This window comes from Lissotriton helveticus, chromosome 2_1, assembly GCF_964261635.1.
Source record: "Lissotriton helveticus chromosome 2_1, aLisHel1.1, whole genome shotgun sequence".
Taxonomy (NCBI): domain Eukaryota; kingdom Metazoa; phylum Chordata; class Amphibia; order Caudata; family Salamandridae; genus Lissotriton; species Lissotriton helveticus.
In genome coordinates, this window is record NC_136059.1 from 1,941,010,424 (window position 1) to 1,941,023,633 (window position 13,210).

Below are 13,210 nucleotides of genomic sequence, written 5' to 3' on the forward strand. Positions count from 1 at the left end.
ATGTGATGCAGCCTTTTGAAGTAAAAAACGACCTACTATTCTTATCCTTTTCGGAAGAGCATCACCTCTATACTTCATCTTACAAGGTTGGGGAGGCAGTGTGGCTCTTATGAAGCCATAAACCTTATAGTCTGCTTACGCACAAAAATAAACTAACATTCATGATTAAGCAGATGGCAACTTAAAGGGCATTTATGAGAAAGGTGCATACCCCAAGTAAAAGTCCACAAAAGAAGAAATTTCTAATCTTTCCAAGTCTGTATTTTTTATGGTACATGTAAGTTCTAGTGCTAACGTTCTATCCTTAGAATGTGTTGCCATCTATGACGGAAGCTGCGTATTCACATTTCCTGGCCAATGATATCAAAGGAAGCATGCTGAACTAAAACTAAGTTATGACATTAATTAACAGTGATCTGAATGGTTTAACATCACATTCGGGAACTTTATTATAATTTCGGGTAAGATCACTCCTTAATTAGAAAACGTAAACAAAATAAATGTGTATTAGTGAATCAAATATTATTATTTCTGTAGTTAGTAATAGAAATACTCTGTAAATTGAGCACAATAAAGTGCACCTGCTGCTCAGAGGGGAGGTCATAATACAATTTGATGTTAGAGGACAATTCAACCAAGGCTTATGAAAATAATAGACCAGTATGCCAGGGTGTGCACATGTGCCTCAATTCCTTAATGCCTACAAATGGTCATCCATAAAATGTACATGCTAGAGAGACTCCTTACATCCTCACACACATAACATGGCGCCAAAACCATATTGTTGACAAAGCGCTGCCAAACCAACTGATTGTCAAGCACCAAACCAGCATTCACCGTTTGAAAACACCAATAACACCAGAATTAACAAACCACATGATCATTTACCAACATCATATCATAGTTACTCACCTCCATGGTTTACTCCAACCATACAGTGGACAACTCAGCTTCCAATTCAAAGGAAACAGAAAAGTCCTCTGGCACACCAATCCATACACATCAGCCACTACAAACACCTTTCAGGGTTTCACTCCAACTGACATATGCTACATTTAAAAAAAAAAGACTAATCTGTGTGTTGATGCCACACAGCCAAACACCAACAGCCAACAAATGCAATTAATAACGTCACTTTGTAGTAAGGAAGATGCCCCCTATATCAATTTTTAGGTCCAAGAATGAGGGGGAGAGATAATTACTATAAGGAAAACTCTTGTCAGACCTATATTTCTTTATATGCGGCCTCTTACGGGCTCAAAAGTTAGACCGGACACCAAACCATATATCAAACATGACTGGTTATTCATAAAATATATTCAATTTATTTATGATTTTTTGTACATATAAAAAACTTTTTCTCTTTTTTAGTTTACAATAGTTTTCTATAATTTTAGTTTACATCAGTTCATTTATGACAGATTATCACAAACATAATACACTTCACATATAGTGCAACAATTAGCCGGCCAGCTCACATCATGACTTGTCGCACTCTCCGGTCTCTGTCAAGGAGGGCCCACCAATGAGGGTCAAAAAGAACTGATCCAATAAGGAAAATCAAAAATATGCCTGAAGCGATGTAAGGTTTGCATTTAGGATTTTTCAGTCTCACCCCCAATGCCTCCAACAATCCTGTGCGTGGTAAGGTTTGAAATGTTTAAAAATCGCCCTGCACATATTCCTGGTGTGTCCTTCACCCTAAGTGAGCAGATAGTACCGATGTTTCAAAGCACCAGGTCTGTGGAGGAAAACACGTGCTCCCATCTGAACTCACGTGGAGAGCACGTGAGTCACTTGGTGGGAGGGAGCTTATGTCCTGCCTTGGAGCCGCAAACTCCGCACACCATTTCAGGTTTAATCATAGCGCGCGCGGGCATCCTGGCTGACATCTACATGGGCGGCCATCAGTAAACTAATCCTCTTAAATAACCAGAGGTCCTAATAACCTTTTCTGGGATATGTGGGAAATGTAAACATTGATTGGACATCATGCTAATTTAGCAGTGGGTGGAAAAGATAAAGGCCTGCCAATGCAGAATCTGACCAGGAAATTACCTCTGTTAAACTACGCCCATGGAATAAATAATTCTGCTAGTGAAGCCTCCACTGGAGAATCCTTCCACGGAGGATGTAATACTTCTCCACAACTCAGAGGAATTTCTGTTACACTTAGTGCTTAATTTGAACTGGTGTTTGCAGGTGGGGTCCACCAGCAAACATATTTGGGGGCTGGCACTCATTTTTCCTTATAAGGATTTGATATAGAGTTTAGCTCTTCCCCAGTCTGTACGCAACACCCGTAGTAATCAAGACTCTAAATAAACAGCATGCCCAAGACAGTTTATGTTCCTACTTTGTAATTACACACAATTTTAAATCAACATGTTTCACCTTGTCCACCCTGCTGGATAACAATAACTAGCAAAGGCCGAGCCATGAGAGCCCCCATCCATGGAACATCTCATTGCCCTAAAGACTGCATGAATAGGAGGCTTCTCCTTGTCTGGATCTTGGTGGGTGAAAGGCAAAACTGACCAGGCAATTCTGTAGTGCAAAAAATTTACATTTTTACAGTAAATAACAATTGTCCATAGATAGACTCAAACTGATGTAATAATACAGCTGACAAAATAATTTAGGTTCATACGTTCATAACCAATAATGCAAGTTATCGATTTTGTTAACCGATTTAAGGAATCTATTTGTCACTATTTACGGAGGAGTACTGTTTATAATACACCTATCAAGCACTTTGCAAGCAAGCTGAACTTTACAATGACCATGAGCTGTGTTCTAATAATCTAATAGGGTAGCAGTCGGAAATATTTAACACAAATGTAGGTAATTCGCCCTTTTATTCCTAAAAAGTTCCCTGGTAGTTTGCAGAATTAGAATTTTCTATGACATTGTACACATAGTGAGTTGAATTGGCTGTGAGGTGCATACCTTGTACCATTTCCAGGACATTGATAGGTGAGAGTCTGGTAGAAGTCATCTCTCATTGTCAATTGAAAGGACTTTAAGACGGATCATTTGCACGAGATCCTACTCTTCGCGGGTCTGGTAGGACACATCACACATTCTGCCGGCGACTGAGTTTTCATGATGCGCCCTTGCGGCCTATGCCGTACGGATGAGAACCACAGGCTAGAAAGACCATTTCTCTTCGAAGGGTGCATAAAACAACAGAAATTTGAACAGGATGCTGGTTGACCTTGAAGCGGTCGTGACTGGGCGCCCTACAGGACGCTTCTAAGCAGGTCATAGTAACGTCATTGAGCCTGGACAATGGGCTGTAATGATATGAAGGCCCAGAGGGGAAAGCCAAGCTTCTCTTGGCTCACCCCACACAATTATCCCCCAGGCTCTGAGAAAGGGACTCTGTGGCAGGTCCCAGCTAGTTAGCAAATCAAAGGCTGCCGCCATTCATGCTCCTCAATGCAGACACTGTCAGGTCCAATCGGTTTCAAACAGCGGCGCAGCAATAGATGAATGATACTGCAACGATTGACAAAAAGCTCTCTCCACACGCGCCTATATTATGAAACCAATTGGGAGTGTGTGTGGAATATTGAAGCACGGTCTAAAACTAGCCTATCCAGGCTAGTTATCAACAAAAGGAGGTGTCTGAAAACAGGGCCGGCTTTAGCGCTGGTGGTGCCCAGTGCAAGAAGATTTTTTGTGCCCCCCCAATGGCCTCCTTCTCCAGGGGATTCCTTCACTACCACACTCCACCAGTGCCCCATATCTCTCCACAGCTCCTCCCACACATGCATTTAAGTTGTTTTAAAGCGCTGGTTGGGATTGTCTTTTGTATTAAGAATGTACTACTGCTCAAACAAACCCCTTTTCAGCAATATTAGGATTAGATAATGAAAGACGGGGGAAAAACATAACCAACGTCCTAATCTGTACTATGCAGTTTGCATGCAGTTCTTTGATGACAGTTCTTAAGTCACTATGTGGAGAAGTGTGGCTCAATGGTTAGAGCGGCAGATTCCGATGCAGAGGTCTGGCCTGGGACCAGGGTTCAATTCCCGCCTCGGCGGCTCTTGGACTCAATTTTCCCAGACCTGATAATTCTCGCCTCGGTGCCTAGTCTAATGATGGGTCCCACTCTGTGACTCTGGGCAATAGCTTGCTTAATCTCCACAACGGCCCCAGCAGTGCTTGGATGCCTGGCTTCACCTTGGGGGTGCCCAGGAGTGGACATTTCACAGGAAAGCCAGGATGGGTTCCACAGCGGTATGAATACAGCGCTACGAGGCCTCCGGGTAAAAGTGCGCTATATAAATACAATACATTTCCATTTACATTTATGACCTATTGGGATTGCAATTTATGAACTGCAAGTAACAAAAGTATCTTTGTGACAAAAGAAGTAACCCACTGAGCTATCCACATAAAATCCAGTTCCGTGAACTGCAAAGTACGTGTTCTTTCTCAAAACTTTATGAAGAGTCAAACTGCCATTTAGACAAAACTCCATCCCTCTCTAGAAGGAACATTAACCACCAGAATTATCTTGACAAGTTCATTGTTGTCAGAAATCTGCTAGACACACAGGAAACTCTATAGCCGGTGCTTGTAAACGGATAGTTATTTGTAAACACAGCGCCCCCAAGGTTAGCGCCAGGTGCAGCTGCACCAGTTGCACTGCCCTAGAGCCAGCCCTGTCTGAAAAGCACAATGTTGGTGCTGTGTGTTCACCAGGGTGTGGGGTCAGTGCAAGAATTGTGGCTTCCTAGGTGAATTTCCATTTTGCCATTCCCTCATACAATAGGACCATATTTGCTGCTTGTAGGGGTAATCTGGTGCCCTCTGTTGATGGGGCAAACATCAACCACCTCCGAATGCCTTACCCCATAACCAGTGCAAAAGATTGCATTGAACTTTCAGCAAGACACCTATGCACGATGCATTACTGACATGCCGAGCATCGATTGCATTTTTCAACATACTTCAGCAATGTAACCATTCAAGTATTGGCAATACATATTTATATAAAAGACACTATAAATACACTATTCATGACTTGAAAGCACATTTTTAGATCGAATTTCACCTCTCAACAACAGATATGAACATTAAAGCCTTCCAATGCATGGCAATGGTTCCTGTTCTATGAATGGGAAAGTTTACTCTCCATCAATAGTAAAACCAAACCAGGTTCATCAAACCAGGGCTACCATGTGCCATCTTGGACTTCCAATACCTATACTGCCCATATTACTTTGCAAATGCTTGTTCCGTTTACCGAACAATTCAGAGAATAGAATGACATACAAAATAAGAAAAGGGATTTTATTGTTTGCATGTGCCAAAAACAGTGCTTGCCTCAAAGAAGCTATACTAGAACCCATTCACAAATATTTAGTGGAAAGTTGCTAACCTAAGATTCGGGGATGCCTATGATTTTTGTAGGTGTGAGACTTTGTGAACTCGCAAAACTTCCCAGAAGCACGGATGGAAATCAATACAAATTGTTATATTTTCATGATCACTCCTCCCCATCAAACTTACAGCTGATGATAATCAGCAGGCACGCGTTTACCAGATTTGTACATGAACACAAAAAAGTCTTTAAAATCATTTTCCCAACACAAAAATACATATACGCTTGAAGAAACCATTTACCATTACATCCCTCTGACTTTGAGGGTATTTCCTTGTATTCCATCGGATGTATGACGTTACAACGCATACTTTTACAACGCATACCATTACAACGCGGTTTTTACCACGCATACCATTACAACGCATAGCGCTTTGGGGTGCTGGATAGTGAATAGTTTAATTTACTATTCCAACTCCAGTCCCCATGGACACTAGGGAAGGTTATTGGATAGTAAATTAACCTATTCCCTATCCTAGAGCGCCCCCCAGCGCAATGCGTTGTAATGGTATGCGTTGTAATGACCGCGTTGTAATGGTAGTGCGTGGTAAAAATTTCGTTGTAAAGGTTGTATACCATTCCATCTGCTACTCTGAAAGCACACCCCTGCTTTTCGCAGAAATGTGTTTCAAGAAAGGGAAATACCATGCAACATTTTTGTGAATGCCCCTTCAAATTTAGAAGTTTCTTGCAACCAGGGCATTTTATTGACCTTAAATGTTTTACTCCAGGAAATTCACAGTGCATGCAGATTTTCAACAGTAACACGCCTCTCCTTAGATATATTACATCTCTACAGATTTTGATTCAGTGAATCAGGATCTTGGAATCTGCGGCCCCCTATTGCTTTTTGGAGCACTTAATATGAATTTAGATGTGCAGAAATTATTGGATGGGAGGCCCAAAATGTATAGAAACACTTACGAAAGTGTTCGTGAGCTGTGTGCCCCGCCCAAGCCTTTACTGCAGAAAAATCAGCCTGATAGTAAAGGGATCCCCTCTATCTGAAGGGCTTACACATTTTTTCAAACAATAATAAATGTGACTATACATGTACTGCGTGCGCAAATACAGGCAGCACTTAAGGACAGACTCCTTAGTCTGCGACAGGTAGAGACCGACAATCATGAAACACAAGAGACTGCCACCAGAGATTAGCGCATTGTACTTATCCTGCTGTGAGAAATAGGTGAGGCTTGGAAAGTAATATTTCAGGCGCACCTATACATGCCTTTCGTGAAAGTGGCACCATGTTAGCTCTAAGAGGAGGCCATTTTTGTCCCAATGTTGGTACTAACAAAGGGCACAAATTGTGAGATAGGAACTCAGAATGCTTTTCAAGACTGGGGTTCACGCTTGTCATGGCAAGCATATAATAACTTGGAGGCACCAATCCCAGGGGACACACAAATGCAGCATTCTCGGTAGCCATAGAATAATATTTGAGAAGTCAAACACAGCAGACAATGGGGCCTGATGGCCCATCAGTCCTGGGGCTTTTTGGCAGCCATCTCGAGCACGCCCGCATCATTAATGAGCAGGGCAGGCTATTTTCCTTTTTGAGTAAAGCTATACCCACTGACAGTGAGCAAACGCCGTAAGGAAATACAAGCAATCACCCCTGATGCTCCTGCATTCCAGAGGTCAGACCAGGTAAAAGGCATTACTTGTCACGGCAGGTAAACTGCAAGGCAGGGGAGGCAAAGACAACAAGGTCTCCAGCACAGGAAACAGAAACCTGTGCCACACCCTGCCAGGTGACCAGGCTGGATTAAATCCAATGGAGGCCCCTAGGCAGTCGAACATTCGGGGCCCCACTCGCAAATTATCTCCTAATCCGTTTTTAACTTTAGCAACCAACAATTTTAATAAACCAATTTTATTACACAAAACTAAACATTAACAATTATTAATGTTATTAAACATTTTTTTTATTTTAATAAACCAAGAAAAAGGTTTTCTCTATAAAGTCTTTAATGTAAAGTTTTCGTTTCTTTGAGGTGATGAATTTTTTTTAATCTTTTGGAAACAATTTAAGAATGCTTGTTTGTAAATTTCTTTCAAGATCAAATCAATATAATTTTGATCCGTTGTCGCAGGCTTCCTAAAAGGAGTGGGGCCCATAGCCCGGTACCTACTTTGTCTATTTGGTAATCCAGAACTGCAGGTGGCCCAGGCCAGTTAATACCTGACACACAGACTTCACACAATAGATATTTTTAATTTTGACTCAGGTAAGAAGTGCTATATTAAAGAAAATGGTGCTAGGGCAAAAGTCGCATACAACAGACCCTTGCTACATTTCACTTACAGATTTACTCTAGAGATTTCCTACATAAGATGATGCTCAGACGACTTGTAATATTTGGAGTTATTCTATAGGCTCGTGGTATAGGATCATAAACTCCTGCAAAACTTGTTGCTCGCAAAGAGAATAGGACATTAAAAGAGCATTTAAAATGTAATATTTCAGAAATAGTGAATTGATTTTCTGATGGTTTTGGTTAGCTAAAGATGGGTCCAGGCGTGCTTCCAGGGTCTCTAGAAAATGAAAAAGCAACAGGATAATTTTGCTGACCCAGGAGCATATTGTGGCCTCAAGACCGCTGCGCCACTGCCAGGGATCTCTAATCCCTGGCGGTTGCGGTGATCTCAGGGCAGCCTGACTGCCCTGGTCCTAATAGGGCAGTCGGAAGCACCCCCGTGAGTCTGGCTGTCCTTGGATGGCCAGACTCATAATAGTCCCTAAGAAAGTTCGGTCTACGTCAGGGCTATATTTATGCAGTCTTAACCTATTTTAGGGTCCAAAAATTAATTATATCATGTTCATGCCAAATGTTTTAACATACATTTTTAAAATGCTCAGCTTTAAGGGAGCATTTCAAAACTGCATAAAACATTTAAAAACCTTAAAAGTCGTGTCCATCCCAAAACACCAATTATATTGAATATTCATAGGAAAACCTATTTGCACGCGATTGAGAACTGCATTTTTCCAAGATATGCTTGATAATAGTGAATCTCGGCTCATTGCTCAAAGGACAAACATCCTCAGGCTCTCAAATGGATTGTATTGGTCAAAGCAGAACTGCTAGAGGTAACAACACACTGTTGTAGATGTCCTGGGCTGCGATGAGCAAGGATGCTATGTGTGGGAGCTGGATAAACTGATAACTGAAACATTTTTCAACAACCAAGAATCCTCAACTCAGTTTAAAGGAATGAAGAGGTGTCTCTACTAAGTCCACCTACTAAGGAGAATGAAGACCTGAAACCCCACCAAGATTTCTGCTGAAGTGTTTATCCACACATAATCTTAAGAAAATATTATGAAATGCCTCTCTTGGTCAGTAAAGCCAAGGCACATCTGGCCATCATAGAGGTTGCACAAATCACATGCACTCACCTTGTTTCAGAAGCATCCAAGCTTGCACACACCTCGCTCCTTCTAACTAACTAGACATGCCTTTGAAGGTGTCTGCTCAGGTTTGCCACACATGAACACAGGATCCATCTCTTGCTTCGCATAGAAAATCCATTCATTAACATTCCACAATTCATATACTCCATCACAGGGGCGGCTCCACTGCTATGGCGGAGGAGAGTCGCCCCACTACTTTTGAGCAGTGAAGTAAAGGAAATATAACATGATAATAACTTTGAGATGTTATTGTATTTTTCCTTTGCAGGAGGGTGGGCGGGGCAGCTCTGCTCTCGGAGCAGGGCAGGGGAGGAATGGTTTGCCCACTTCTATGGGCGCAATGACTGTTTGGTCCGCCCCCTCGGGCTGCCTAAACCAGTCATGCGCACTTTCCCTATTCTCCATGCAGGCTGCATTATAGCCTGCGTGGAGAACAAGTCCAGGCCTCCATTCCCTGGTTGAGTTTCAAGCCAGGGGGGTCCGGAGTGTTTACCAATCACAACACCGCATTGCAGCATTGTGATTGGTCAGGGGAGCCTTTTCTGTGCTTCATGTGCCTCGGTCTGACGAGGAGAGCAGGAGCAGAGACATGGGACCGGTGCGGCAAGGTAAGTGTTGCTTATATATATGTATATATACATATTTCTTTTTTACGGTCCCCTACCCCTTCACGCCTCCCCTGCGCGCCTGCACCCACCCCGCCACCCGTGCATAATGCCGGCCGCCAGTGCTCCACTAAGCAGCATTACCGAAGATTCCCAAAATCTAAAACCTTAAACTCAAAAACAGACTTTTCTGGACTGTTGTGACATATCTGGATCGCGCTCTAGTTGGATATCCAGATGGCCTAGTGGCACACACAAGAATCCCCACAAACGTATGCACATCCAGCAAACAACTATGAATCGAGCTATTGAAGGACTCTAGTATCACACAACTAAACTGGTGAATCTAGATGTTTCATTTTCATCCCACTTCCACCTCTGCCCACAACCATTAATGCACCCATATAGCACACAATCTATCCGTCATACAAGCCATTTTTTTTTTACTGCTGGCCTTTTCCATGACTAATATGCAATAGAGTGATGTCACAGGTGAGGCAAATAGAAAAATGGAAGCTCTTCTGTAAAGTACTAAGAAACTTCACCATGTCTAATATCAAGAAAGTGAAATGAAGAGCTTCTTACCTTATCTAATCCTTTACAGGTATTGAGAGCCGTCTCATATTATAAGAAGAACCCCCAGATTTACAATTGTGGCTACCTTCCCTCTGAATAAAACTCTGTGTACTTGACATAAATACATTTTAATGATCCACGAAGGTCCTAGTTACAGCACTGCTTCTTAGCACAATTGTTGGCTAAATATTTTAGAGCGTTTGTAAGTTTTATATTTTGTGGTGCTGGAAAAATACATTTTGGCAAAAGCAACATTTTTCACATTGTTCACTGGGATAAAGAGCGAAATCTAAAATAATTTTACAATAATTCCATAGATTTTATACCTTTGGTACTTATCTTTCATTTTCATTGATCAATTTTGAAAATCGATTATGTTTTTGCTGGGAAAAAAAGCCATATAAATTTCAACGTATCTAGAATTTTGGTTTTTAGGGGAAGGGCCCCTCTGCATCCTTTATTAGGTCTCGCCTCTCAATGCGCATGCGCATTGAGCAGAGCGAGACTATAGGGGCTTAAATAAGCTTTACCTAGACTGGCGATTGACTGGCGATTTGATGCTGTGCCCGTGCGCTTTTAGGTCAATGCGCAAGCGCATTGACCTAAAATGTGCGTGCACATCATCAAATCGCCAGTCAATCACCAGCAGCACTCCTCCCACACCTTTGAAGTGAAGCTTAGCTTCACTTCAAAGGCACCTGCTGCTTCACACCCTCATTGCCGCTCTCCCCGCTCCGCCCCTCCCCTGCCCGCTGTGTCGCATTTCTCCTCCCCCCTCCCCTTCTCTGCCTTCCCTCCATCTTGTTTTTTTTTACCCGCTCCGCCACCTCCCCTGCCCGCCGTGTCGCATTTCTCCTCCCCCCTCCCCTTCTCTGCCTTCCCTCCGTCTTGTTTTTTAAACGCAGCGCTTACAAACATAGACTTATAAACAGAACAGAGTGCACGTGCTGCTATTGTTTTTCTTTTGCCTGAATTCTTTTGGCTAAAACATCTGACTTGAAACCAATGTTTTATGTGCAAATAGTCACTTTTTATTTTAGTTTTCTTGAGTCAATTATTCAATTTTGACTTTTTTTGGAAAATTATTTACCAACGTTTCCATTTTACGACCTTATGTACAACACAAAAATATATTTACAACATTATGTGACGACTTTTCATCATTCAGACAACAGGCATACCTCTTCCATACAATGCACTATAAACAACACTTGAATCCCAAACAAACAAAGAAGAAAATATATCAATTATTTTCAGTTGAAACAATGAATTATTGCAACAAAGCCATATACAATTTATACAAAAAGATGATGATTTGTTCAATTTTTGTGTCACTCTAGATTTTTTTGGCTTTTCCAGTCTACGCGTTTCGAACTCGTATGTCTATGGAGTTCTCATCAGGACCGTAGTCTCTCAGTTCTCAAGAGACCATGGTGGATTCAATTGTTCCTGTCGAAAGAAATGGACTTATTTGGCGGACCTCTCTTGTGTGCTGTACTGTTGTTTATATTAGTTTGCATCCACTTGTGGAGAAATCTAGCTCCGTGGAACGTGGGGTTCTGTGCCTTCGTCCGGTCTTGTTGATACAGACGAGGCGGGTGTTTCGTTCTGTCTCACTCGTTGTCAACCGCGTTCTCGATGTGAACGTTTCCGGGTCCGCAAAGGATTCAGGCAAAAGAAAAACGATAGCAGCACGTGCACTCTGTTCTGTTTATAAGTAGCTTGTGGCAAGCTGTGCTGTTGGGTGCCCAGACCCAGTGGTGGTGTTAGTGTTACAAACATAGACAGCATACACAAAAGCTTTCTCAAAATACAGCATGAGAGAATTCTTCACACACACAGACACACACGCACGCACTCACACACAGACACACACACATGCACTTGCTAACAGACTCACATGCATGCACTCACATACACACACCCACATGCACACTCAGACACACAAACACACATGCACACACACTCACACTCACACTCACATGAATACTCCCACTCAGACACACACGCACACAACTAGCACAACTAGCGGCATCCAAGGAGTGTTATGTTTTCACATCACAAGGAAAGCATGTGCAGCACATTTTCTGCCACATACGAGAAATATCACAAACTCTTGCGTAGGATGTATTTTTATGTAATTTTGTATGCTAAAGTACTCAGAGAATAGAAGAGTAATTAAATACTTAGTTCCCCTAGAGCTTTGACAAGGACATTCTCTGCCTTTTCCAGGAGCAGTTAAATGTGTTTCTTCTTTGCCGCTATGCAACCACACAAATGGCCAAATAGCTGATGCCGATTCACAATTGATTTGAAACAAAAACGTCTCCGTAAGTCAGGAGACAGGCAGGAAAGGCTACAAAAAGAAGGTAGCAAGCCTCACCTGGCAGCAGTGTATTAAGGGGAGCTATTTTTGGTTCATTATAATGAGCGATCACGCACTAGTGGCCCGTGACCAGTTCTTTGCCTGGATAACCTTGATCCAGCTTTTGCCCATGACCAAGATTATGATGCATCAACCGTCTTGTTATTTTGCCACTAACTTTACCATGAAGTGGGCTACACTATGGTAACATCACTCTGTGATTTATGTTATCTTAGATGTCAGAGAAACGACAGCCTTCCCCCTTTTAAACCAGCTGGCTTCATTGCCAAGCTTGTTTCCTTAGTATTGTGACAGCAGAGGTTCCTAAGTATTGAGGACTCCCCAAGGCTTTATGCAGCTCGGTTTCATGTAAGATGAGCGAGTGAGTGAATACTCCCACTCAGACACACACGCACACAACTAGCACAACTAGCGGCAGGCTGAAACACAAAGTAAATAATAAATAAAAAACAACATGTAATCTTTGACAGGGATTACACTGCCACTGACAAAGGTACAGTGGCGTCACTAGGGGGTGCGGGGGGTGCGGACCGCACCGGGTGACACCCTCACATGGGGGTGACACCATCTGGTTGCCCCCCCCCCCAGCAGGCCTCTGTACATGGCACCCCCTGCACCGCACCCGAAGGCCTCGGAGAGACTCGATCCGCTTTAAAAACAAAAGCGAACAGAGATATTTTCTCACCTATTCGAATTAAAATGTTCTCATTAGTTAAAGTTTGAAAAGTGTAGTAATGAGGGCCCCCCACCATTTATATGGAAAAAGACACGGTGCTAAAGAGGGGGGGCCGGGGAGGGGGGGTATTAACCGCTTGGAAATTAGC

General features: G+C 42.5%; 1 protein-coding gene across 1 annotated transcript in view; it reads right to left on the bottom strand.

Moving 5' to 3' along the window:
- The window catches only part of FREM3 (FRAS1 related extracellular matrix 3), a 203,339-nt gene that overhangs the window by 160,040 nt on the left and 30,089 nt on the right, over positions 1–13,210 (bottom strand). The gene's annotated exons all lie outside the window — the stretch shown is intronic.